Source organism: Hippopotamus amphibius, chromosome X (assembly GCF_030028045.1).
Source record: "Hippopotamus amphibius kiboko isolate mHipAmp2 chromosome X, mHipAmp2.hap2, whole genome shotgun sequence".
NCBI lineage: Eukaryota > Metazoa > Chordata > Mammalia > Artiodactyla > Hippopotamidae > Hippopotamus > Hippopotamus amphibius.
The window spans coordinates 10,749,166-10,775,517 of record NC_080203.1 but is presented as its reverse complement, the minus strand read 5'-3'; the positions used below and the strand labels follow the sequence as shown (position 1 = coordinate 10,775,517).

At 40.5% G+C, this 26,352-nt stretch overlaps 1 pseudogene; it reads right to left on the bottom strand.

Moving 5' to 3' along the window:
- Positions 1-15,565: 15,565 nt before the first annotated feature.
- LOC130841368 (heat shock-related 70 kDa protein 2-like) lies at positions 15,566-20,942 on the bottom strand (annotated as a pseudogene).
- Positions 20,943-26,352: the final 5,410 nt, after the last annotated feature.

Sequence of the window (26,352 nt, the reverse complement as noted above, 5' to 3'; positions counted from 1 at the left end):
TACAGGGCATCCCCATTTCCATTGCTCTACATCTCACTGGGTTTCCATAATTCTGTTTCCTCCCTTTGTCCCTTAAAGCTTGGTGATCCTAAAAGTCTCTTCTCACTGTTGACAGTCCCCAGCTGTTGTAACCTCTCCCAGCATATTTGTAAATAAATTTCCATCACCATTACAACTGAGCATGCTTTCTGTTTCCTAGACCTCGAGTGTTGCTGAAGCTGATGCATATACTGAAACTGATACCTGAAGGAAGCTTTCACAATTTTCAAAAAATTAACATCAGACAGATGAAAATATCTTATACTACAATTAGATTAGAAATCAACAATAAAAGTTAAGTGTATATATATACAAAAACACACTCCTAAATAACTACTGAGATAAAAAATAAAGCATAATGCAACTTATAACTAAATGGTAATAAAATTACTATATATCAAGTATTTTATAGTAATATTTGATGGTATTTTATACAGATACCTTTTATCTAATTTTATCTATTTGTCTAACTGTTTCTTCACCATTCTTTACTACATCTCAGATCTTCTGGAGTCTGTCTTTCTTCTTCCCGGATAATTTATTGAGAGGTTTCTTCAACGAAGGCCATTTGTAAGTATGCACTCTCAGTTTTGTTTATCTTACGTCTCTATTTTTCCCACACTCAAGATACTTTGGCTAGGTATACACAATTCTATGTTGGTGATTATTGGCTTTCAATTGTCTAAGAAATATTATCCCATATCATTTTCTTGGTAATTGGTTTTGAGTTCCTTATCTTGGGTTCTGTAGGTTCACAACAATGTGAATATTTCTTTCTATATCTCCTGCTATATATACCCGGTTATCTCCTATATCCAAGGATTCAAGACTTTCACCAGTTCTGGAAAATATTCAGGCCTTATAGTGTCAAAAATTACTCCTCTCTTCTCTTTTTCCTATACTTCTTTGTCCTTGATTTGATAACATTAAAATATTTCTTTCATATAACAAAATGACAACAGGTTATATCTGCATGATAGGTAGATGGGTATTTCAGTATATTTGAAGTATCTTATAATAAAAAAGAATAACTGCCCATAGCTAAGGTTTATCAAGTGCTTAAACGTTTCTGGACTGTTGAACATATCACAAGAGTAGAAAATGTAAACAAAGTTATTAAAAAGATAAAACCTAAATAGTACAGCTTTTTTCCAAATGATTACAAGCATTTGAACTACTTCAGAAGACAGATTCAGCTATATTAAAAAACCTATACACAAGGAAACAAATGTTTGCTTTCGATGCTAAGGAAAGATTCCCATGTTTCCCTGGAAGATTCTGGAATATATCTTTACTTTTAGTACTGGAGTCATGGAAAACCTAGCAGTAAAGCATCACATCCTAGATGTCAGTTCCATCCCCTTGTGGCTTGTCTCTCACACAGGAGGTTCTCATTTAGGTGCTACTGTTCGGCCATCAGGGGTTGAGACTATACCTCAACTCTGTATCTCCAGTGTCTAATACGGAAGCAGACAACAAAGAGGCACTCGATAAATGTTTAATGCAGTGTTTCTCAAACTTTAATGAGCATTAAGAATCCCCCTGGAGAGGCAGTTAAAACAGCTTCTTGGATCCCATCACAAGAAATTTGGATTCAGTGGTTCAGGTTGGGGAGCATGAATTTGCATTTCTAAAACGCTCACAAGTGAAGCTTATATTGCTGGTCTGAGGACCACACTATGAGTGATACTGGTTTAATGAATGAAAAATGTATGTGAAGATATGTTGCTTGGGGAAAACACTGAAATTTACTCATGCTATTATCTGATTCTCTTTTTGAGTGATTTATATAAGGAGTATTCTGATTTTCCTTCTTATGGAGAGGCCTTTAAGGTGATGAAACCGTCACAATCTTACTCATAACTGACTTTCCAAGCCTCATTTGTCACTTTGTTCTCCTATGCTCTTCATACTCCAGCCACACCAACCTAGTCTACTTTCTCCTAACTCACATGCACCTCCACACCCAAGTGCCATTATGCTTTTTACCCTCTGTCTTGAATGTTCTACTTTCAATCAAAACTTCATCCTTCAAGGCTTACCTCAAACATTTCAAGTCTTTCATAATCCTCCCTCCTCCATCCCAAATTTGAATCACAATTTGTCACCTCCACTATACTCCCAGAGAACTCAGATCTTTACTACCGCCCAAATTATAGTAGGAGTGCTCATTGATGTCCCTGTCCATCCAGCTTTGTGCTTATCCTTCAGTACTGAACCTATCCTCCAATACTGTACACAACATATACCACAGAACCTAGCACACGGAATATGGTTAATAAATGCTGGCTGAATTAGAACAAAGAGAAATGACAACTTCTAGTACATGTTAATTTAGCATTAAAATTCTGATTCAGCGAACAGTATTTTCATGGTGATGTCCATGAGACAGTGTGATCCTATGTGCAGGTCCATGCCTGCTATCCCAGCATAATTATCAAGACATCCCACTTTCACTCTCAAAAGGAGGGTACATTATATGGTTTCTTTATCATTAGCCCAGCTATACTTAAGGTTCCTTTATAGCAGGATCTGGCAAAATGCTGCCTCCGGTTCTCATTTTATCCCCGGTCTCATCATACAGCCAGTCAGCTGTCATCTGATACACATCAGATTCAAATGGACAAATTACAAAGTCCATTTTCCTATTTTATAAACCATTTCTCACTTGCCTTATTAATATGAAAAAGATGGAGCTTATGAGGAAGAGGTTTCACAAGATCAATCCAAGCAACTAAGTGCCACACATCCTTGGACAACTTAGCAGACTTGCAAAATAAAAAGTGTGCTATTCATGAGAGGGAAAAAAATGGTACCTGACATCCAGAAAGGGATTGAGCCAACCATTCATTTTAATACAGATTTCTAAAAGAAGACATGAGAATTACTATTTCTTTTATCTTTTAAAAAGAGCACCATAGGAAAAACTGTTAAGAAAATATGTGACAAAGAAAAAAGAAAATATATGACAAGTGATGGTGTCTGACAACTTTGAAATAATCTATAGTTACATAATTTTAAATGATAAGCATATTAGCTTGGCTACTAATTGAGACTTTCTTTGCACAACAAAATAATGAATAAAGTTACCAAGATATAATGTGGCATAATAAAAATAATACATCCTTAGAGTCAGGCAGATCTAGGTTTAAATTTCAGTTTTGCCATTCACTAGCTGTGTGGCCTCTGAGCCTCGGTTTCCTCATCTATAAATATAGAATAACAGTACCTAACAAACAGGGTGGCTGAGAAGAATAAATGAGATTATATTTACTTAGAATCTAGCACATAGTAAGTATTCAATGAATACCTATTATTTTATTGCTTTTCAAAAACACAAAGTATTGTATAGGTGTATATCCACAGAATTAAAACGAAGTTTTAAAATTCATACCAATTTTTTTCATATAGTAACTTGTGGTATTTTCAATAGTCCCCGAGGTGCTCTTGGTGAGAGATAATGATAATGGAATAATTAAACCTATTATAATTTTTAGTTTTATTTCACAACAGCACAACCACCCAGTAACTAAGCAATGTTGAAATGTTGATGTATCATGTTGACCTGAAACAGACTGCCAGACATTTCTCCAGCAAAGATGAGTTTATTCGGGATCAGCAAAGAATGACAACTTGGGGTCTGCAATTATAGTAAGACACAGGCAAGACCCCAAACAGCAAGAGAAGGAGAATACTTTTTTTCACTATTATTGAAGTATAATTGATTTACAATGTTGTGTTAATTTCTGCTGTACAGCAAAGTGATTCAGTTATATGTATACATACATTCTTTTTCATGTTCTTTTCCATTATGGTTTATCACAGGATATTGAATATAGCTCCCTGTGCTCCACAGTAGAACCCTGCTGTATATCCATTCCATATATAACAGTTTGCATCTGCTAACCTCAAACTCCCAGTCCGTCCCTCCCCCATCCCCTCCTTGGCAACCACAAGTCTGTTCTCTATGTCAGTGAGTCTCTTTCTGTTTCGTAGATAAGTTCATTTGTGTCATATTTTAGATTCCACATGTAAGTGATATGCTATGGTATTTGTCTTTCTCTTTCTGACTTACTTCACCTGGTATGATAATCTCTAGGTCCATCCATGATTCTACAGATGGCATTATTTCATTCTTTTCCTTTTTTTTTTTTTTTGCTGAGTGAGAATACTTTTATAGAGAGGAAAAGGAAGTTAGCAAGGCTATAGTAAACAAGGAATCTATTGCTTTTCTTTGGCTGAGTCATTGCCAGGAAAGAAGAGGAGTCTTTCTTCCTTTTGTCGGGCTCTGCTAACACTGCAGGGCATGAGAGCTCCTTCTTCCGGTCTCTCAATTCTATCTAATTCAGGTTTCATTAAATTTTTATATTTCCCCTTTTTGATCAAGATCTTTCTTTGAAACCATCAATAATCTTGTCAGGTTTTCTAGCTGCAGTGGCTTTTTAACCCTCCATGTCAGAGGTCTTTCCTTTCCTGGGTTCAGTGTCTCACATAGGAGGGAAAGTACACAGACTGGAAACCTATCAAGGTCACATTTGAGTAACAAGGAGGGGTAGAATGGAGAATTCTTAGGCACTTTTTACCTAAAGTCCATATGTTGTCAATATCATAGACACTGGAGATCATGTGAAAACATTATGTCATCATCAAAGGTTTGGCAACAAACTTCCAACAGGTCTGGTCCAAATATTTTGGGAAAGTTGTCTTATCAGGTGTCATCAACTTCAATTCCAGGAAATCTTTCCTTTCAAGTCACCAAATGATGTGCAGCTCCAGTCAGGGTTTGGCACTTTCTTTAGGTGTGTCACGTGAATCCAAGATCTATTCCTTGGAGTCTGACAGCACAAAGGTTGACTAGCAGTACTTGTTAGGGGCCTTTCCAGATGAGGTGAAGAGAGTTCTTCTGGAGGTGTCTTTTCCAATAGATGAAATCGCCAGGTTGCAAGGTGTGATGCTTAAGGTGTTTGTCTCCCAAGGGCACACCGTGAAGACTGCTCTACCAAAACATGATTATTTTTAATAGAAGCAATTAGGCCTTTGCAATATTGGAGTATCTCTCCTTTTATCAGTTGTGGGTCAAAAGAAGCCAAGTTCATCTGGAATCCTGTCACTATCTTAAAGGGTGATCTGAGATTTAGAAGGACCAATGGCAATGCTTTTGGCCAAAGTATTTGGAGGGTTTCTACAAATTTTGCCAGTTGAGTCTTAATAATGCTGTTTGTACATTCGACTAAACAGAGGATTGAGGATGATAAGCACAGTGAAAGTGTTGTAAAACCAGTCACACAGCACAGCACAGAACCCAGCCAGTAAAATGGGTTCCCCGGTAAATATGAAGTTCAAGAGGAGCTAGCTCCCCAGGTAGGGATAATCTTTTCCAAAAGAACTTTAACCGATGGTGGTGGTATAGTGGTGAACATAGCTGCCTTCCAAAAGAAATTTAGCCACAGAAGAGTCAGTAGCCTGTCTGTAAGGGAGGGCTTCAGTCCAGTGTGAAAACATAAAGACCATGACTAAAAAATATTTATATCCATTAGACGGAGGAAGTTGTATGAAATGCATTTCCCAGACCTCAAATGGTCCATTAGGCAGTTTAAAATGTCCAGGAGCAATACAAACAGGCTTCCCTGAATTGTACTTTGGACAAGTGGGACAAGTGAGATTGGCATTTTTTGCAGTCTTATTAATGTTTCCCCACCAATATTGATTCCTGAAGGCTATCATTTTGTCAGGAGCCCAACGTTTTAATGCACGTACAGTGGTGAGGAGTTGGAATTTTGGAGTCTCCAGTAGGACAGAGTTGTTATTTGGTCCAAACCAGAGCTTTCTCTTTTTATAAAACCAACAATTGTTGAATTTCTAATCTTGGTTTTCCTTTTCGGAGGCCAGCTGTTAGGCCTCTCTAGCCAGTTTTTCCAAATTATCATTTGGGGATATATTCCTTTGGACCACAACAGAGGTTTGGCTACTGTTGGTCCCTTTAAGGGCAGCAGTCCTTGCAGTAATATCAGCAAGTTGATTTCCCCTAGCTTCCAGAGAGTCAAGTTCGGAATGGCCCCAGAATGTTAATAATAACTACAGCAGAAGGTAAGAGTTTTCTATTCAATAATTCCTATACATAGGAGCCAATTTTAATTTCATTTCCATTGGAAGTAAGGAAGCCACGTGGCTTCCACAATATTCCAAAATCATGAGCTACTCCAAAAGCATATCTACTATCTGTATAAGTATCGGCAGTTTTGTCTTTGGCTAAACTACAAGCCCATGTAAGAGTATATAATTCAGCCTGTTGGACCAAAGTACCCACAGGTAAAGATGCTGCCTCAACACCAAAAGAAGCTGTAATAGTATACCCAGGACAGTATTTGCCATTGTTACCTTCTAAGCGTGAACCATGAGAAGTCAACATTACCCCACTGAATATCCTGTAGATCATTATGAGGAGTCAGGAGGTGGTCTGTCAGTGTTAAGCAGCTGTGAGGGACTTTGTCGGTGATGGAGCAGAGAAAAGTAGCTGGGTCAAGGTTATTATAACATAAAAGGGTTATGTGAGAGGCAGCTGACAAAATGACTTCATAGGAGGTGAGGCAGATGGCTGCGAAATGTTGAGTGTGATGAGAATTCAGGAGAGCTTCTACTGCATGAGGTACCAAAGTGGTTAAAGGAGATCCCATGAAAACTTTCGCAGTGGTTCTAATAGAAGGGCAGTGGCCATGATGGCTCTAAGGCAAGGTGCATTTCCGCACACCACTGGGTCAAGTTGCTGGCTATAATACCTTATGAGTTGATATTAGTCCCTGTGTTTTTGGATGAGTACCCTGAGAGCATTCCCCCCCCTTTTCATACACAAAAAGGAAAACAGGGAATCTGATAACTAGGATGTCCAACGGCAGGTAGGTTCATCAAACTCTCCCTAAGTTCTTGAAAGCTAGGTTGTCCAGTTCTTCCCATAAAACTGGGTCCAAGTTGTTATTGTTCAGTAAAACATACAGAGGTTTAGCCATAAGAGAGAAAGAACCAATTAGCCCCAGAAAACCTCGCAGTTAGCACTTAGTTTTGGGTTTGGGGAAACTTAGGACACCATGAAGTATACCTGGATCTATGTTCTGATATCAGATGCCCTAAATATCGAACCTGGATTTGGGCAAACTGCAATTTTTCCTTGGTGACCTTTTGTCCCTTTAAAGCTAAAAGCTTTAGCAAGTGGAAGCTGTCTTCTCCTGAGGAGGCTTCAGGAGAGCAAAGAAACAAATCATCCACATAGTGCAACAAAGTTGTACCTCTAGGGAACTTCATGTCATCCAGATCAGCCTTCAAGATTTGAGAGAAATAAGAAGGACTCTCAGTAAAACACTGAGGTATTGCTGTCCAGGTGAACTGTTTTTCTTCCCCAGTGAAGGCAAAAAAGTATTGGCTAGCTTCATCAACTGGAACACCAATGAATGCACTGCATATGTCAATTACAGTAAAGAATTTGCTTCCAGTAGGAATGGATGTTAGTAAAGTATGAGGATTAGGAACAACAGGACTTTGAGGGATAGCAAGGTTGTTTCTTGCTGGGAGGTCCTGGACAACCCTCCATCCTTGGCCCTTAGCTTTTCCAGCAGTAAAGGGGGAGTGTTACAGGGGCTTGAGCCTTGTAATCCACTGTAGGCTTTATGCCTTGAAGGGCTTCTTTACTTACAGGGTATTGATTAATTCTGGGAAGAGGTTGTGAGGAATCTACTGGGTTGGCCACAAAGTTCATTTGGGTTTTCCTATAATATCTGGAAAAACCCAAACGAACTTTTCAGCCACTCCAATAGCTGAATCTTGATGGGAGGTGCACTGTGAATTATGCCAGTATCACTTGAAGATTTTGGCCATAAGAAAAGTTGTAGCTGATTCAACAGGAACAAATGATCAGTGTTTCTAGAATTAGCTCTAGTATCGTCAGAGACGGAACAAGTAAGAAATGTCAAAGGGTCACTTAATTTACCTGGTTGGTTACTTTGATGACTAATGTACAATTCTAGAATTATTTCCCCCTTTTGGGAGAAAGAAATTCTGGCATGATATTTCTCTGAGAAGTCTCAGCCTACAAAATGGATAGGGTCAGAGGAATAAGAAGAAAAGAGTGTACATCTCTCGAAGGGCCTGAAAAAGGAAATAGGTTCAGAGACATGAACCTCTTGAGACACATTAGAGATGCCCACTATTTCAACTGTTTTAGTACTCTGAGGCGGTGGCTGCTTCATAGTAGTGGCGTTGAGTATCAAGGGTATGGTTCTGGTGTCAGTTAGGACTGGGAGAGATTCAGCCCTAACCTGGGGAAATGTTTCACTAAGCCAATTATGAGGGAAGATTGGGAAGAGCCCTCGTATTTCCTCAGAACCTTGTCATTGAGAATTGACAGGACATCAGAAAGGCAATTAGAGGGCTGAAGGTGCCTAAAATGCTTAAATTTGTAACAATCTCTTTCTTGGCTCTTTGCAATAATAGCAGAAACTAGGAGGGGTTTGGTTTCATTCAGGAGCCTTCAGTTGCTGGAGTTGAAGGTTAAAAACTTTGATGGTCTTCCTTGGGGGGAGACTCAGCTAAAGTGTAAGAGAGCCCAAACGTAAGGCCAGACACTATAAAACTCTTGAGGAAAACATAGGCAGAGCACTCTCTGACATAAATCAAAGGAAGATCTTTTTTGACCCACCCCATAGAGTAATGAGAATAAAAACAAAAATAAGCAAATTGGACCTAATGAAACTTAAAAGCTTTTGCACAGCAAAAGAAACCACAAACAAGATGAAAAGACAACCCTCAGAATGGGAGAAAATATTTGCAAATGAAGCAAGTGACAAAGGACTAATCTCCAAAATATACAAACAGCTCATGAAGCTCAATATCAAAAACAAACAAACAGCCCAATCAAAAAATGGGCTTCCTAGGTGGCGCAGTGGTTGAGAATCCACCTGCTAATGCAGGGGACACAGGTCCGATCCCTGCTCCAGGAAGATCCCACATGCTGCAGAGCAACTAAGCCCGTGTGCCACAACTATTGAGCCTGCGCTTTAGAGCCTGTGAGCCACAACTATTGAGCCCATGTGCTGCAACTACTGAAGCCCACGTGCCTAGAGCCCGTGCTCTGCAACAAGAGAAGCCACGGCAATGAGGAGCCCGCGCACCGCAACGAAGTGTAACCCCCACTCGCCGCAACTAAAAAGAAAGCCCATGCAGAGCAAAAAGGACCCAACACAGCCAACAAAATAAAAAAAAAAAATGGGCAGAAGACTTAAATAGACATTTCTCCAAAGAAGACATACAGACGGCCAAGAGGCACATGAAAAAATGCTAGAGAAATGCAAATCAAAACCACAATGAGATATTACCTCACACCAGTCAGAATGACCATCATCAAAAAAATCTAGAAACAACAAATGCTGGAGAGAGTCTGGAGAAAAAGGAAACCTCTTGCACTGTTGGTGGGAATGTAAATTGATAACAGCCACTATGGAGAACAGTATGGAGGTTCCCTAAAAAACTAAAAATGGAAGTACCATGTGACCCAGCAATCCCACTACTGGGCATATACTCAGAAAAAAACATAATTCAAAAAGACATATGCACCCCAAAGTTCACTGCAGCACTATTTACAGTAGCTAGGACACAGAAACAACCTAAATGTCCATCACCATAAGAACAGATAAAGATGTGGTACATACATACAAGGGAATATTACTCAGCAATAAAGAGGAACGAAATTGGATCATTTCTAGAGATGTGGATGGACCTAGAGACTGTCATACAGAGTAAAGTAAGTCAGGAGAAAAACAAATATCATATATTAATGCACATATGTGGAATCTGAAAAAATTGGTACAGATGATCTTATTAACAAAGTAGAAGTAGAGACAAGATATAAAGAATAAACATGTGGATACCAAGGAGGAAAGGGGGCAGGGTGGGATGAATTGGGAGATTGGGATTGACATATATACACTATTGATGCTATGTATAAAATAGATAAGTAATGAGAACCTGCTGTATAGTACAGGGAACTCTGCTCAATGCTCTGTGGTGACCTAAATGGGAAGGAAATCCAAAAAATAGTGGCTATATGTATATGTATAGCTGATTCACTTTGCTGTACAGTAGAAACTAACACAACATTGTAAAGCAACCATACTCCAATAAAAATTAATTAATTAATTAAATAAAGTGTAAGAGATCTAGTTTGCTAGATTAATTAAATCTGTAGTGGACACAGTCTCCCATTCCATCCTGGGCCTTTTTAATAAAAGGGAAAGGTCCTGGCTCCTCCCATTAATAAACACATTTGAAAGCTACCTGGGTGAAGTCAACATCTGCAGGAAGACCAAAACTTTCCTTTGCTTAAAAACAGTCTGAAGTCAGGCTTCCCTAGTAGCACAGTGGTTGAGAATCTGCCTGCCAATTCAGGGGACACAGGTTTGAGCCCTGGTCTGGGAAGATCCCACATGCCACAGAGCAACTAAGCCCATGCACCACAACTACTAGCCTGTGCTCTATAGCCCTCAAGCCATAATTAATGAGCCTATGCTCCACAACTACTGAAGCCCATGTGCCTAGAACCCATGCTCTGCAACAAGAGAAGCCACTGCAATGAGTAGCCTACTCACTGCAATGAAGAGTAACCCACACTCTCCACAACTACAGAAAGCCTGTGCGCAGCAATGAAGACCCAATGCAGTCAAGAAAGAAAGGAAGGAAGGAAGGGAGGAAGGGAAGAAAGACAGACAGACAGACAGACATAGATCTTATTAAAACAAACAAACAAACAAACAAACTGAAGTCAAGTGCAATAGCCACAAGCAGGTTCACAAGATTTTTTTTTTCTAAAGCAGAGAAAGTTTTATTGCAAGAGTCAAGTAAGGAGAATGGGTGGCTCATGCTCAAAAGACCCAAGCTCTGGTTCATCAGATTTTCATGTGTGAGGCTGAATTTTCTTCAAATCAACAGTCTTTGGAAAAGTCCTAGGAATTGCTCAATGAAGTCACCTAGCAACTGCCTGTGCCAGTTGATATAGTAAGTTAGTGAGCTGATCTTTCAGTTGTAATTCTAAAACCCTTTAGGATTTTACCAGTTAGTGGTTTTCATCCAATGCTGGGCCTGGCCTTCACCAACAAGCATACGAACTAGCTGATATAAGTCAGAGAAACTAGGTTGATAAGTTTGAATGACTGTATTAAATTCCTCAGTAAATCTGAAAGGATCTTCAGTTACTTCGGGAAAATCTTCGACTATTGTTTGCAGTTCAGCTTTAGTCCAGGGAATATAAGAAATTAAGTGTTTAGTCTCTGGATCCTCAGAAGGCTTAATTTTGAAGGGACAGCTTCTGACAAGTTCAGAGGATAAGGCAGTGGGTACATTTCAGAGAGAAGAGGAAGTTCAGTGAGAGAATTAATATGGGGTGATTGAGAGTATAGAAGAGGTGCAGGCAGCAGAGAAGGGAAAGAGGAAATGATGTCGGGGCAGAGTCTGACCACGTGGAGCTGAGGGAGAGAGACAAGGTGGCCCTGGAGGCAAAGCCCGAGACAAAGAAGGAAGCAGAGCCTGAGCCTTCAGGAGCCATTTGATCTTTCTTTCTTTCTTTGCCTCAGTTAATCTTTAATTCTTATTTTGAAGAGAGGCAATTATAGGATCCTGACAATGTTTGGAAGCCTCAAAATACCAATCTACTAATCAAAACAGGTATTCCACTCAGTTGTGGAAACTTTTGAGCTATTATAACCTAATTTTGTTTTAAGGAAATCAAGTTAATGGCCACTGATATTGTAAATTTCCTTTGGTAAGGTCAGTCCATTCAGTTAGAAATTGGCGTGAGGAAGGACAGTGGTTTTTAAACATAAAATCGGCCAGAGCCCTTGTGTGGGAGGAACACCCTCAAAATATTTAGATAACTGGGATCCCATTTCTCAGATGTTTTTCTCTAGAATAAAGGAACAATTTTCAGACAGCTCAAAGCAAACAGCTTGCAAACTGATACCAGCCAATTCTAAGGAAACAGCTTGGCCCCAGAGGAACTAAGCCAAAGACTTCTTCAGCCAGTTTCCAGAGAACAGCCCCTATTCCAAAGGAACAGGCCTATGGCTTTGCAGCCAGGTTTAGTTGAAACAGTCTGATCTCAAAATCAGACAAAAGAGCCAAATGAGTACTCATACAGAACAAGACCTTAACCAGAAAGAGCTAAACCTTAAAACAGGTCCTGAATAAAGCCTGGAGAGCTTTCAATGCAAAGAGAGCATGGGCTTGGATCCAGGAGAAAGACATAACTTCAAACTCCAGGACTGGCAAGAAAAGCAGTGAGCACAGTAGGCTCAATTTGTGGGTACTGCACCTGTTTGCTCGCCAGACCTGGAGCCACGGGGAGTCTTCTCTGTCCTCCATTTGGGCCAGCAAAATGTTGACCTGAAATAAGTAGACTGCCAGATATTTCTCCAGCAAAAATGGGTTTATTAGGGATCGGCAGAGAATTGCAATTCAGGTCTACAACCCTGGAGAGCCACTTGGAAGTCCCCACAGGGTAAGGGAAGAACACGTTTACAGAGGAAAATGATGCCGGGAGGGCTACAGTAAAGAAAGAGTCCATAGCTTTTCATTGGCTCAGTAGTTGCCAGGAAAGAAAAGGATTCTTTCTTCTTCTTGTTGGGCTTTGCCATGGTCACAGGGCATGAGAGAGCCCCATTCTGTCTCCCAACTCTTATTTAATTGAGGTTTCTCTTTATTAATTCTTTACAATTGATCTAAAGGTTAACCTCTTTTAATCCCACTGAATTCACTGAATCAACTAATTTTGTGGAAAGGTGTACCAAAGCCTATATTTATTGTGTGAAATATCCAGATTTGGCAATATTTCATTGAATTGCCATAAATGTACTGATTGTTTGGCATAAGTGAATAGATTTTCTGAAATCATGTTAATTCCATCAGCATCAAAGTATGCTTGAACTAAGGTACTGTATTGATTATAGGCTTATATTCATAATATACCTATCATGAAATTTACCCAAAGAATAAAAGAGGATTTTAATATACATATTGACATTTTGGGCATGAATATTAGTGACACCTTTGGGTAACAAAATGTTCTGTATTAATTCAAACACTGGAATATCTGTTACATACAAGACATGATTTTCAGAACTATGAAGCAGTCTCTTTTCTTAATTGCAAACACAGTTATCTTATTCACTTCTGAATCCTCAACATCTAACTCAGTGCCTCGTACTTCATTCTGCCAAGTAAGAATGGATTAACTATGGAAGTATGTAAGAGAAGTCAAAACAAAATGCTGTGAGAGTTCAGAGCAGGGACTATTACCTTTGAGTACTCAAGAGTATTCATGTAGACCCACAGAGAATGTTGTCATGGTTAGTATGATGTGCCCAGTTACCTAGTCTAACACTAATCTAAGTGTTGCTGTGGAGGTATTTTGTAGCTGTGGTTAACATCTATAATCAGTAGACTTTAAGGAGTCCATTCTCAATAATATAGGTGGGCCTCATCTAATAAATTGAAAGGTCTTAAAACTGAGGTTTCCATTAAGAAGGAGAAATTCTGCCTCAAGATTCCAGCCTGAGTTTCAGACTTCAGGTTTGCCAACCCCCGCAACTGCATAAACTAATCCCTTGAAATAAAGAAAGAAATGTACATGGATATGCCTGTGTGTGTGTGTGTGTCTGTGTGTACCCTACTGATTCTGTTTCTCTGCAAAATCCTGATTGATACAAATGAAAAACAGTAGACATGTGCCAATATTTTGTCTAAATAACCTCTAGGCTGAAGAAGAGGAGAACTGGTCCCCTCAAAATACACTTATTTGGCATAAGGATTACCTTAGGCTGATTGCTTTTTAAAAAAACACCAGACCCAGGAGATGCTCTGAAAACTGTGTAGGAGTTACCTTTTTGTAAGAGACATTTACATTTATAAGGGAAACCTCCATTTGTAAGGGTGTCTCCCTCTCTGTACCATGAAGAGGAAGGTGACTAGATCTCTAGAAACTCTTATCAGTGGAGAAGGCACGGACCTAAATCTGCACAACAACCTTACCCTTGTTCCCTGTGCTCTTCCTGGTCACCTCTCATAACTGACTCCCTCATCCCCAACTTCTTCCTTTGTCTTTAGCTGCAGTTGGTATTTAAGGCGGTGGCTTGGGCCATTTGGGGAGTTACTCAGTTTTCCTGGGTCTCTCCCATGTATACAGGAGGGATACATGCTATTAAGCTTCTGTTTGTTTTTCTCTTGTTAATGTGTGTTATATTATAGGGGGGTCTCAAGTAACAACCTAGAAGAGTAGAGGGAAAATTGTCACAAATGGCAGAATTCCCTGCTTTTTAAAGGTGGAAAAATATTCCAATGTATCTCTATCTGTACACATATAGAGATATGTATGCATATCTCACATTTTTTCCAATCATCTGTTGAAGGACCTTAGGTTGTTTCCATATTTGGGCTATTGTGATTAATGCTCTAATGAACACGGGAATACAAATATCTCTTAGAGACAGTGATTTCGTTTCCTTTGGCTACATACCCAGGAGTAGAATTGCTGGATGATATGCTAGTTCTATTTTTAGTTTCTTGAGGAACCTCCATACTATTCTCCACAGTGGCTGCACCAATTTACATTCCCACCAACAGTGTACAAGGGTCCCCTTCTCTCCACATCCTTGCCAACACTTGTAATATCTTGTCTTTTCAATAACAGACATCCGAACAGGTGTAAGGTGAGATCTCATGGTGGTTTTGATTTGCAGACAATTTTTACTTTAAAAAATAAGACGGTCTAGCAAGTACCTCATACCTGGCATATGTAGAAGTTCAATAAATGGTATCTATACTATTAAAATCATAATTTGTTTTCATAGTTTACGATTACCATTTGATGACAAAATAAAAACAATGTGTTACATTCTAAAACAATTACAAAGATATTTAGAAGCCATTTATTAGCCCAGTCATTCTCAACCCTGTATATACATCAGAATCGTCGGGATGGAGTATAAGGACTGTGTGGTCACAAGGTGCCCTGGCTTCTCCTTCTTCCTCCCCACATCCATGCTGCCACGTTCTGACCACCAAGTGATCCTACGGCAGCCACAGTTGTAAAGTCCTCTTCTGATGCAGGCCTCACTTTCCAGATGGGAGAGTCAGGTCTAGGAATTGATTCGATGAAGGGCTCTCCTCACTTTGGAACCTTACAGCATCCCCCTCTTGGCAATGGAGAGCACCCTATTCTCAGGAGCTGTGTTCATGTCACTGGGGGGTAACTACTATGCCAGCTTGCTTTTGATCCATCCCCTTTAGAGACTGGCAGAGCTCCCCCTCCCCCCGCCCCCACAGGAGTTTGGTTTCTCCAATCCGTTGACTGGTTTAAGCTTCAAGGCATTCCGAAGGCAAAGCAAGCAGCACTTTTTTAAGAAACAATGGAGTGTAGAGTCAATTTATCTCACTGCTTTCAATACAGCTGCGCTGTCAGAAAAGCAGAATGACAGGGTACACTCTTCTGTCATCAGGGCTCTACTCGAGCCTTCAAGTGCTCCCAGTGTACAGATGCAGCAGGGGAAGAACAGTCTGCTGAAAGCAGATACACGACAGTGTCAACAGGGGGGTATCCTATCCTGCAGGACGAATCTGCACCATTAGTGGCCCTGGCACCGGTCAACACCACTTGGCTGCCGGGGCCCGCACCGCCACGGCCCTTCCCTGCATGCGTGACACAGGCCAGCAGAGTGACATACCTTTTGCCACAGCACCCTGGCCTAAAAGGACACATTCAAGGTGGAAAATTCCAGTTTATTAATTTGAAACAGGAACATCGGCAGGATTTTGAAAAATAAATCACCTTCTTTCACCTTTATAATCCAGCCGTATCGATGTCTGTTTTATTTATCTGCATGTTGCCTGTACATGTGTATTCAGTAAACGCACAGAATAGCCTGTACACTTATAACCACTGTATATGCAATTGTGGGTTTGGCTTTCCTTTCACTATAAGCATCTTCTCAGTCAGGGGTTTGCAAACTGTTCCTGTAAAGCTCTATATAGTAAATATTTCAGGCTTTGCAACCATACAGTCTCTCATAGCTACTCACCTCTGCCACTGGAGCACAAAAGCAGCCAAAGAAGATACAAAAAGGAACGGCATTGCTCTCTTCCAATAAAAATTTTACAAAAATAGGTAGTGGGATGGATCTGATTCGACTTGGCCATACTTCGCTGACTCCAGTAGTAAAACGGGCTCCATATTTACCATTTTAATAGCCGTGTAATATTCTTTCTAGTGGAGACACAAATTTACTTGAGTATTACTCTATTGCTGAGCATTTGGGCTCTTTTTCCTTTCTGTGGGAAGGTACTAGAATATAACAAATCATAAAATTTAAAAGCCACTGCTAAGGATAGTGAAATGGAAAAGTTATATTTTATTATTTTATTATCATTTTACTCAATGGATGGAAATGAAGTCGTACTTAAGAAATGAGAAAGGAGGTCAACTCCTGATATGGGAATAATATTCCAAGTGAGTCACTCGCTTTTGTAACATCCAGCCTTTCCATCTGCCGCTTTTCACGGACACTGCATCTACACTGTCCCCTCTGTCCCTCGTGTGTTACCTGTCATGTGTCATCTAAGTCCAGGAACAACAGATATCACTGCTGTGGTATGGGGCCAAGTCAGAGGGTTGAGAAAGGAGCTGAAATGTTATAGGTCAGAAGGGCACCATTACTTTGACCTAGAAGATAATGGTGAGAAGCCTTCCCTTAGGGCAAGTACGACACCCCGAGGGAAGGAGACTTGGCAACAGGGCAGTTCAGGACAAGGGAAGCAGAGTTTTCTGGGAGATGCGTGGAGCACAATTTTTAAAAATAGAAACAAAAATCGACTAGAGGTACACACCCTATCAGAGAGCCCCTGTCTAGCTGTAGGAACTGGACATGAAGGTCAGAGCCGGGGCTGGAATTCAGAGACTGGTCTCCTGCTCTATGTGTGTGCTTCTAAGTGTATGTATAGAGGGTGTGTACAAGGACTGAATAACCAAAATATTCTTAGGAGACACTGCCTGGGTTCAAATCTCAGCTCTAACTCAGCTTGTATAACCTTGGGCAAGTCACATATAACCTCTCTGTGCCTAAGTTTCTTCATCTGTAAAATGGAGAATAAAAGCATTCATCTCACAGACCTTTAGTGAGGATCAAATTAGGATATATAATATATATACAAGTGTGTACATATATATATGAGTATATATACATACGTGTGTGTGTGTCGTGCCTGGCACACAGTGCTATGTAAGGATTGGCTGTTATGTGTGACTTCCTCAATATCTGAGCAGACAGGTGAAGACAGAACCTGTACACAAGGCTCAGCGGGATGCAGAGTTCGTTCCTCTACCAAACCAGCCCTTCTTCCTCCCAGCTGCCTGAGCGCGGTTTACATGGCGAACGCCTACAGGCGACCGGCTTTGTTTGCATGTAACTTTATGATGTCTTCTTTCATGGTCTGTCCCCTCTTCTCAAAGGTACCTCCTGATGGAATTTGCTCTCAACTTAAAGGAAGTGACAAGGGCTCAATACTTTCTATTAACTGGGAGCTTGGTGAACAGAATGTTTGTAATGTAAAATCAACAATGATATTGACACAGTTGTCCTTCTTCTGTGGTTTTCCTGAAGCCAATGTTAAGGTAACTTTCCATCTCAGAAGTCGGTCCATCGAGTGTATGGGGAAGAGACTAAGTGGGGAGGTCAGGCAGCCCCAAAACACGAGCAGGCCACTGCAAGGCACAATGACAGTAACCCACAGCGAGCTGAACCCTGTGTAATTCCATAGAGTTGGCCTGAGTGCTAAAAATGACACTTTTTCTCCTGTAGGTCTTCACCTACCCTTAAGAATGACAGTAAAACTATGGTACCATAACTGTGATACACAAATATTTCTTTGCTAAAAAAAAGTAACAAATACCATAGGATTCAGTGATAAGTTGTCATTCCAACCATATTTTCACCGAAATTGTGTTGAGTTTAAGAAGAATTAGAAACAGATATCTTCCTCCTTAAATCAACAGAAGTTTTTGCATGTGTCTTCTATGCTTTTACATAGAAGTCAATGTATGAACCATCAGTGGCAGCAAAGAACATTCCAGCCCTTGTTAAGCAACGTACAATGAGAAGACTTAAAACTGGAAACGGCAACTTAGACCTGGGAAGGACTATAATTTTCTGTAAATTGAGAGACACAGACACCAGTGGGTTATGAAGCCCTTTGGAGAAATACGCAGAAATGTGACTACAAGTAGTAAGCTCTACTGTAGTACACACACGGGTAGGGCACAGTGTTTATACAAGTTTACAGCCACAATATTTGCTCACAAGTGGTCACTTATTAAAGTGGTCAGACTGTGATATAGTAATACAATCTCTTTCTTATTGCCAAAGTTAAGTGTTTAAATATTTTATAAGTGCTAATTCCCAAGTGCGTCACCAGACACAAACTTCAGGTGGTAAAGTATCTAATGAAGTTCATAACCCACAAGATTTAGAAGCATTAATATTAAAATGTTGAATAAACTTACAAATATTTATCATGAAGTTTTGAATCTCTCCTTTTTCAAACATACACGTGATGCTGCAAACTAAGCATGAAATGTTCAAACTGTGTAAATGACTGCAGAGAACAGGAAACTTTCTCTGAAGGGTGACTGTTAGCCCACTTCCCCGATACTAACCCAAGGTGGGCTGCACTGGGGGAGCCACAGTGGCCAGATCCCACTGCGGAGTGAAGCCCCCTCACACTCACACAGCTCTGGTTACACTCGAGGTAGCTTAACACTTCCTGGTACTTTCCAAGAATCTTCCTTTTATTATCTTGACTGAAATGGCGTTTCTGAGTAGGATTTCCAACTGTCTGCATGCCTCTGAAGGTGCAGAATTCTGCGGTGCTTCTGGTTGCTACCCAATCTCTACTGACTTCACCTTCTACTCCATCCTTTTCTGCTTCTTTTACAATCTGGTCAATATCATCTTTACTGAAACAGCCTTCATCATTAGTAACGTGGATTCTGTTCTTCCTGCCAGCATTTTTGTCTGCAGCAGATTCATTAAGAATGGTATTGGTGATGTTATCAAAGGTCACCTGGATGTCAGGAACACCACAGTAAGCTAGAGGATCCCAGAGAGTATGAACTTGCCAAGCAGTTTCTCTTCATTAAAGCCCTTTGTCCCTCATACACTTTCGCTAAGATGTGGTCTGCTTGTCAAAGTAAGCTGGGAACATCTGGGTTCGTGTTGGAGGCACCGCGGTCTTTCTCTTGATATGGGACGTCACATCCACCCTGGTTTTTTTTTTAATATAAATTGATTGATTGATTGATTGATTGGCTGCATTGGGTCTTCATTGCTGGACACGGGCTTTCTCTAGCTGTGGCGAGCAGGGGCTACTCTTCATTGTGGTGCACGGGCTCCTCACTGTGGTAGCTTCTCTTGTGGAGCACAGGCTCGTGGGTTTCAGTCATTGCAGCACATAGGCTCAACAGTTGTGGTGCACAGGCTTAAGTGCTCCGCAGCATGTGGGATCTTCCTGGAGCAGGGATTGAACCCATGTCCCCTGCAATGGCAGATTCTTAACCACTGCGCCACCTAGTAAGTCCCCTCTCTGTTGTTTCAATGCCTAGAGGGAAAGGGGTAACATCAACACACTTCTCTGCACATTTTCTGATTTGTCGCCTGTGAGAAGAGTGGCCTGTGCAGATGCACCACAGGCCGCATCCTCATCAGGGTTGATGGTCTTGTTGAGCTCCTCTCCATTCAAGAAATCATCCAGCAATGTCTGGAACTTTGGGATACAGGTGGAAACATCCACTGGCACAATTTCATTAATCTGGCTCTTGTCAAGTTGGGCATCCTTCAGAGATTTCTCTACATGCTTCAAGGTACCAGGGAGGAGATAAGCACTGAGCTGCTCAAAGTGGGCTCAGCAAATGGAAGGGTAGAAATCCACACCCTCATAGAACCAACCAATTTCAAACCCGGGGTGAGCAAAGAAGTTCAAAATACATCTTGCCTTCTTACACGCAGCCTCAGTGTGGCACACTGCCTGCATGTTGGAGGCTATATCCTTCTTGTGTTTGCATTTGAACTCTCAAGCAGGTGATTTTCCATCCTGTTACCAGAATCTTCCCCAGGAAGGTGGCTATTACCAGCTGTGGATTTTCCTTCAAAGACGCCATCCTGGATGTTTAGGATAGAAACATCAAAGGTGCCACTACCTAAGTCAAAGATTAGCACGTTTCTCTTTTTTTAAAGCTTCGGGTGTTTGGGGGTTTGTTTTGTTTCTTTTCTTCTTTTTTTTAAATCCAGGCTATGGAGTATGGCTGCTGCAGTAAGCTCATTAATGATTCTCAGGATATTAAGATCAGTGATGATCCCTGCATCCTTGGTGGCCTAACACTGTGAATCATTTAAATAGGTTGGGACAGTAATTACTGCATTTCTACTTTTTTCCCCTAAACAGGCTTCAGCAAACTCTTTCATCTTGCTTAGAACCAGGGAAGAGATCTCCTCTGGGGGAAAAATATTATTTCCTTTATATTCTACAATTACTTTGGGCTTTCCCTTTTCACAAATCACTTGGAAAGGCCAGGGCTTCCTTCTGACTAAACTGTGGCATCATCACACTTGAAATCAATCAACCTCTTGGTATCACAGATGGTAATGGTGAGGTTCATTTCCTTCTGGTTCTTAGCAACCTCATAGATGAGGCATTCGCTTTGTGAGAGCTACATGACTCGGACTGGTACACTTGCCTTGGTTGGCAATGATCTCTACTTTTCCATGCTGGAAGACCCCTACTCGCAAATAAGCAGTATCCAGTTCAATACCAAAGAGACACATCTTGAGTAAAGAACAAGAAGGGGGAAAGTGAGGCTGAAACATTTCAAAGAAATTGGTGTCAACTACAGTCTCTTGCAATGAACCTCTACATGAGACCTATATCCTCTATTTTCTCCACCACCTCCCGTTCACTGTATTTTGGTTCTTATGTGGGTCAAACTCAAATATAAATGCATACAGTTTTACAATTCATTTGGATGGTAATGTGTTCCACTTGTCTTCTATTGTTTGCAGACCTCCCCTGCACTTGTTAATAGATGCCTGATTACAAAGTGACCACCAGAATTCTGAGAATGATGATAAACCATCATGGCAACCAACAAGGCTTCAAAAGCCCTCGGAGTCATTATGGTCTCTCGTGCCCACATCTAATTTGCTTCTAGGTCCAGTCAATTTTTCCTCTTTGCATGTGTCCTGTCCCACTGCCACCACTCTGGTTCAAATTTTTATTACTTCATGTCCAGATTATCACAGTAGCATTACCACTAGTATTTCTCCTTCCTCTGATTTCATGACTTATTCATCACCATCATTCATGTATCCATCCATCCACCTATCCATTCAATGAACATCAATTATGTAACTGCCATTTGCTAAACACTATGTTAGATATTGAAAGTAAAGGGAGAAATGAAACACAGCTGCTATCCTCTAAGAACGCCATCATGCTGACCTTTTAAAATTATGCCTTTAATCACACTAACCCTTGCTTAAAAACTTGCTCCCCATCACCTACCAAATACAATAAATAAAACAGATCCAACTAACCTTTCCAGCCAGTATGGCTTATGGAATCAGAGAGACACAGATTCGAGTCCTAATTCTGTCATTTGCAGCTTTGCTAGTTTTTTAATGATTAGGCATGCTTTATAACCACTCTGCTCCTCAGTTTCCTTACCTTTAAAGTACCCTGACATATAGTAGTTGCTCATTAAAAGTTCTTTTGACTTTCCCTGTCTTTAAATAATCGGTACCCCCAAACACAGATTCATAAAGAACCAGAATATAATGGATTCTAGATATAACCAAAGGTCCCTAATTAGACAGCTGGAGAAACTGAGGTGCCAGTTGGGAAGTGAGTGGCCCTTGATGACCCAGGGATTTAGTGGCCGACAGAGATCTGGTAGCTAGTCCTCCTGACCTCCCAACAAAGCACTAAATGGAAGCAGTCAGGAAATGTCTGTGGGGGAAACTTGAGGGCAGGAAGGCAAGGGCCATTTCCAACCAGAAGAATGTTTCGCTTCATGATCCAGACTGCAAATATGTAGCAACATTCTTAGTTTACAGGCAAAGGCTGTTCTTATTTTTCGCCAAATGGCAATGTAGAAGTTGTTGATAAATCTGAAAAACTGAAAGCACAGCAAATATTTAACTGTAGGACACTAAGGTAAGTTATGGAGCAGCATCTTCAGTGGAGGGAAAGATGGATCTGAGATAGGAGGTAGGATGAGAGGGGAAGGAGTCATGGAACTAGAGAAGGTTCATCCTGGGCTGGTCTTCAGAAACCATTGGCTTTAAGCCATTCGGATGACAGGTAAGAAAACCGAGACCCAGAGAGATCAAGGGATGGCCCTAGATTCTACAGATACTTATAGACAGAACCGGGATACCTGACTTTTAAAAATCTTGCAATTACTTCATTTGACTATACTGGCTGCTCAAACAGAAATATTGTCATCCCTTAGCATCTGTTGACTATCTCCTACATGCAGATCACTAAGAAGCTGATAAAAGTTGCTAAGTTATACTGGGGCTGAATGCACATAGAGAGGAGAGGGAAGGAAAGCTGTTGAGTTGTCCGCGTGTGAGGGCCCTCCAGCTGCACAGGCAGAATACGTGAATGTCTGCAGTCACAGCCAGCCTAAGCAGGGTGACTCCAAAAGAGGTTATTACAGCGTCATTTAAAATTAAAATTTAATAAGTTATATTCAACACGAGTTGAAAACATTCATAAATTTAATGAATCATCTAATTAAATATTGTATATGCAATAGTATGGAGCAGACTGAAAGAAAACCTTAAGAGTTATTTTTATGCTTAAATGTAGTTAGCAAGTAATGTTTTAAAAACAAAACCCTCTTGAATTTCATAAAGCTTTTTTCCTAAAGTTTATTTCATAAACCATCCCTTGTTTTCAGGAATTGCATGTTTATTTTTTGCTTTCAATGCTAAGTAGTCAGCTGAACTACAGTTTATACCAGCCACTGTGTTATCAGTCTAGACTCAGCCAAGCCCGATTTCCTGCAGAATGATTACACAGCAATGTTGTCAAGTATTTTGTTGGGTTATGATGCCAAAATAATCCAATGTTAGGAGGCTCTATCACGGGGGCGGCAGAGGGGGACACTACATTTTCTTAATCAGGACGTGACACCTAGTTTCATTCATACTCTTTCCTTAACATGCTTTCCTTATCCTATATTGTGTGGTAAAGTTACCCTTTAGTCTCTTTGGGCAGCTATTAGTGAAATATCTTCTAAGTGAATACGTCAGTTTTTGGCCCAATATTCAACATAAAGTGGAAAGCTCAATTTGAAATCTGACAAGTAATTTGCTAGGCAAGTTTGGAAGTCTCTAAGCCACAGCAGCCTGGGTTAGAAATACTGTTCCCCAGCCCTTTTCCTCGAGAGCCTTCTACTTCCTCTGGAACTTGGGGGATCCCTAGAGGATTAAACACCACCTTCCCAAGAGACATGTTAACTGCTGTACAAATCATCTCCTTCATAGTCCCAACTGCCTGAGAGCGTTAATTCAGTTCAAATGAAAGATTTTCAGATTTCCAAAGGGCAGAAATGGAGCATGAAAGCCTTGAACTGTAAGAAAGGTTTTATTTCTTCAGCTGGCTGATGGGCAGGCAGGTAATCGCTGTATTATTCCTTTCACCAGTTGGGTATTTCTTAACTAAAAGATCCATGTCTTTGAGGTTCATGGATATAGCCAGTTCTCTAAAAATTCATAATTACCACACGTATTGCATTTGGTAACGTAAGAAATCCAGGCAACAAAAACAGATTACTTGTATGCCTTCATCCAGGACCTGTCGTTACTCAGCACGTTGCCAAGAGTGAATGCTCTCGTGAGATCCACAGGATTTTGCTAATAAATAAGGTGGGATCACTCCCCCCTCCCTGTGCCAGTCTGGGGCTACAACCCTATAGCATTCATTTCCTGACATTGCTCAGTGTATACTAGCTGGTCAAGGGTAAACTTTGCTTTTCTTCCAATTCAGCTATTCCTCAGTCCTTTATGTAATCCCCCAGCAGCTGTGTTATCCCTAATATAAAAATGATGATTTAGCCTTAGGGAAAAAAATCGGGTTAAAGATAATAAATTGCTTTGGAAGATGAGAATAACGGCCTGAAATATATTACAGAAAATTATTGCACCCATCTGAGTCTGAGGAAGAAAATCAGTTGACTTTTCTTTCCCCTTTCCAGAACAAAATGTGGCTCTGGAAAGGCTAAGGAATGAAACAGAGCGAGATCATTCAGCTCAATGTAACCAGAAACAGGAAAGGAACCGTAGGAGAAAATCTGATTTATGAGAAATGTCAATAAAGAATGTCAAGAGATTCCAAGAAACCTGCAGGTGTTGCTCTTAAGTCAAATATATGACAACTTTTTCTATCTATAATAACGTCATGAATTAAAATGTCTTTATGCATACAGATGGCACATTTGATGACAACTCAAAAGTGGAATAATAACCCATTGCTTCACATTAATGACTACTCAGAACTGAGGATTCTGAAGCATTATTCTCTAGCAGATGTACAAGGCGTAGGATATGGGAATATCTAAAGTGATTATCTTGCACTAACCAGCCTCACACATGTATATCTATCTGACTTTCAGAGACTTTGCAAGTTCCAAAGACTAAGGCACGCATGTCAATTAATAAAAGTAAAATGCAATGAAACATTTCAAAGTATTTGTAAATGTAAATTGCTATGGAAATGCAATATATTATTGATCTTAATTATAATTTCAGAAACATCAAGCATACATTTATATACATATATGTATACATGCACATACATACATATATATGAATACACGTGTGATCAGTCTTAGACACAAACTAAATTGTTAATATATAAAAGAGTATTCATTTAAAAATTACACTAAAAATGCAGTATAGCCTCTAAGGACAGAGAAGAATATGCGATCAGGGAGGGCACATCAAAGGCTTTAACTGTTTAGTAACGTTTTATTTGTTCAGCTGGGTGATATATACACAGTCAGCACTGTATTATTCCTTTTCCTTAAGTTTGGTATTCTTAAGTAATAGATAACATTATTTTAGAGATAAAGAATGCTCTAGTCTAAACATGTATGGGTATTTGCAAGAGAGAAAAAAATTAAAAGGAAAATATCTATAACTGCTGTTCAGCTATAGAAAAGAATACAAACATACACTTTCACATAAGCACACCTACACAGGTGTGTGTACACACACACACACACACACATACCTCTGCCACATGGTGTAATGGGATCAGAAAAATTGGAATTCTGGTTTTGGCTCCCCCACATCTGAGAGGTCTGACTATACAAGTCACCTAACTTGGCTGAAGATGAGATTTTCAATCCACAGACAGGGCCACTGTGAAAATTATTAATATCATACAGACAAGAGCACTCTGCCAAGTAAAACACCATTATATTAGAGTAAGGCGTCTGGACTTAGCAGCGAGGGCAGCACGCGGGAAGTGGGGATGCAGGCCCTTTGTGCCCATCTGGTCACTGCACTGAAGCTGGAGCCCGAAATCAAAGGAGAAGCTGCCTATGTACATACTAAAGGAAAAAAAGTCATATCGGATGTGGTCTTATCTGGTGCTTTCCTGGGGTGTGAGTGGGCAAGTGGATGCATCAGGTGTACCTCATGCCTGAGAATGGGGACGAGATCAACCATCTCCCGAAAACCCAGGCCAGTGTCCGGCTAGAGGGAGTCAGGATCCATCAAGAGACTGGGCATTTTATTGGATTTAATCATATTCTGAATAGGTATTTCAAATATGTTATACATATTTCTAATCTTTAAAGTATGGAAGCATCTTTTTTTATTTATTTATTTTTAAATTTTATTTATTTTTGGCTGCATTGGGTCTTCGTTGCTGCACACAGGCTTTCTCTAGTTGCTGCGAGCGGAGGCTACTCTTCATTGCGGTGCGCGGACTTCTCACTGTGTTGGCTTCTCTTGCTGTGGAGCATGGGCTCTAGGCATGCGGGCTTCAGTGTTTGTGGCACATGGGCTCAGTAGCTGTGGCGCAGGCTCTAGGGAGTGCGGACTTCAGTAGTAGTGGCATGCAGGCTCAGTAGCTGTGGCTCACGGACTCTAAAGCAAAGGCTTAGTAGTTGTGGCGCACAGGCTTAGTTGCTCCGCAGCATGTGGGATCTTCCCGGACCAG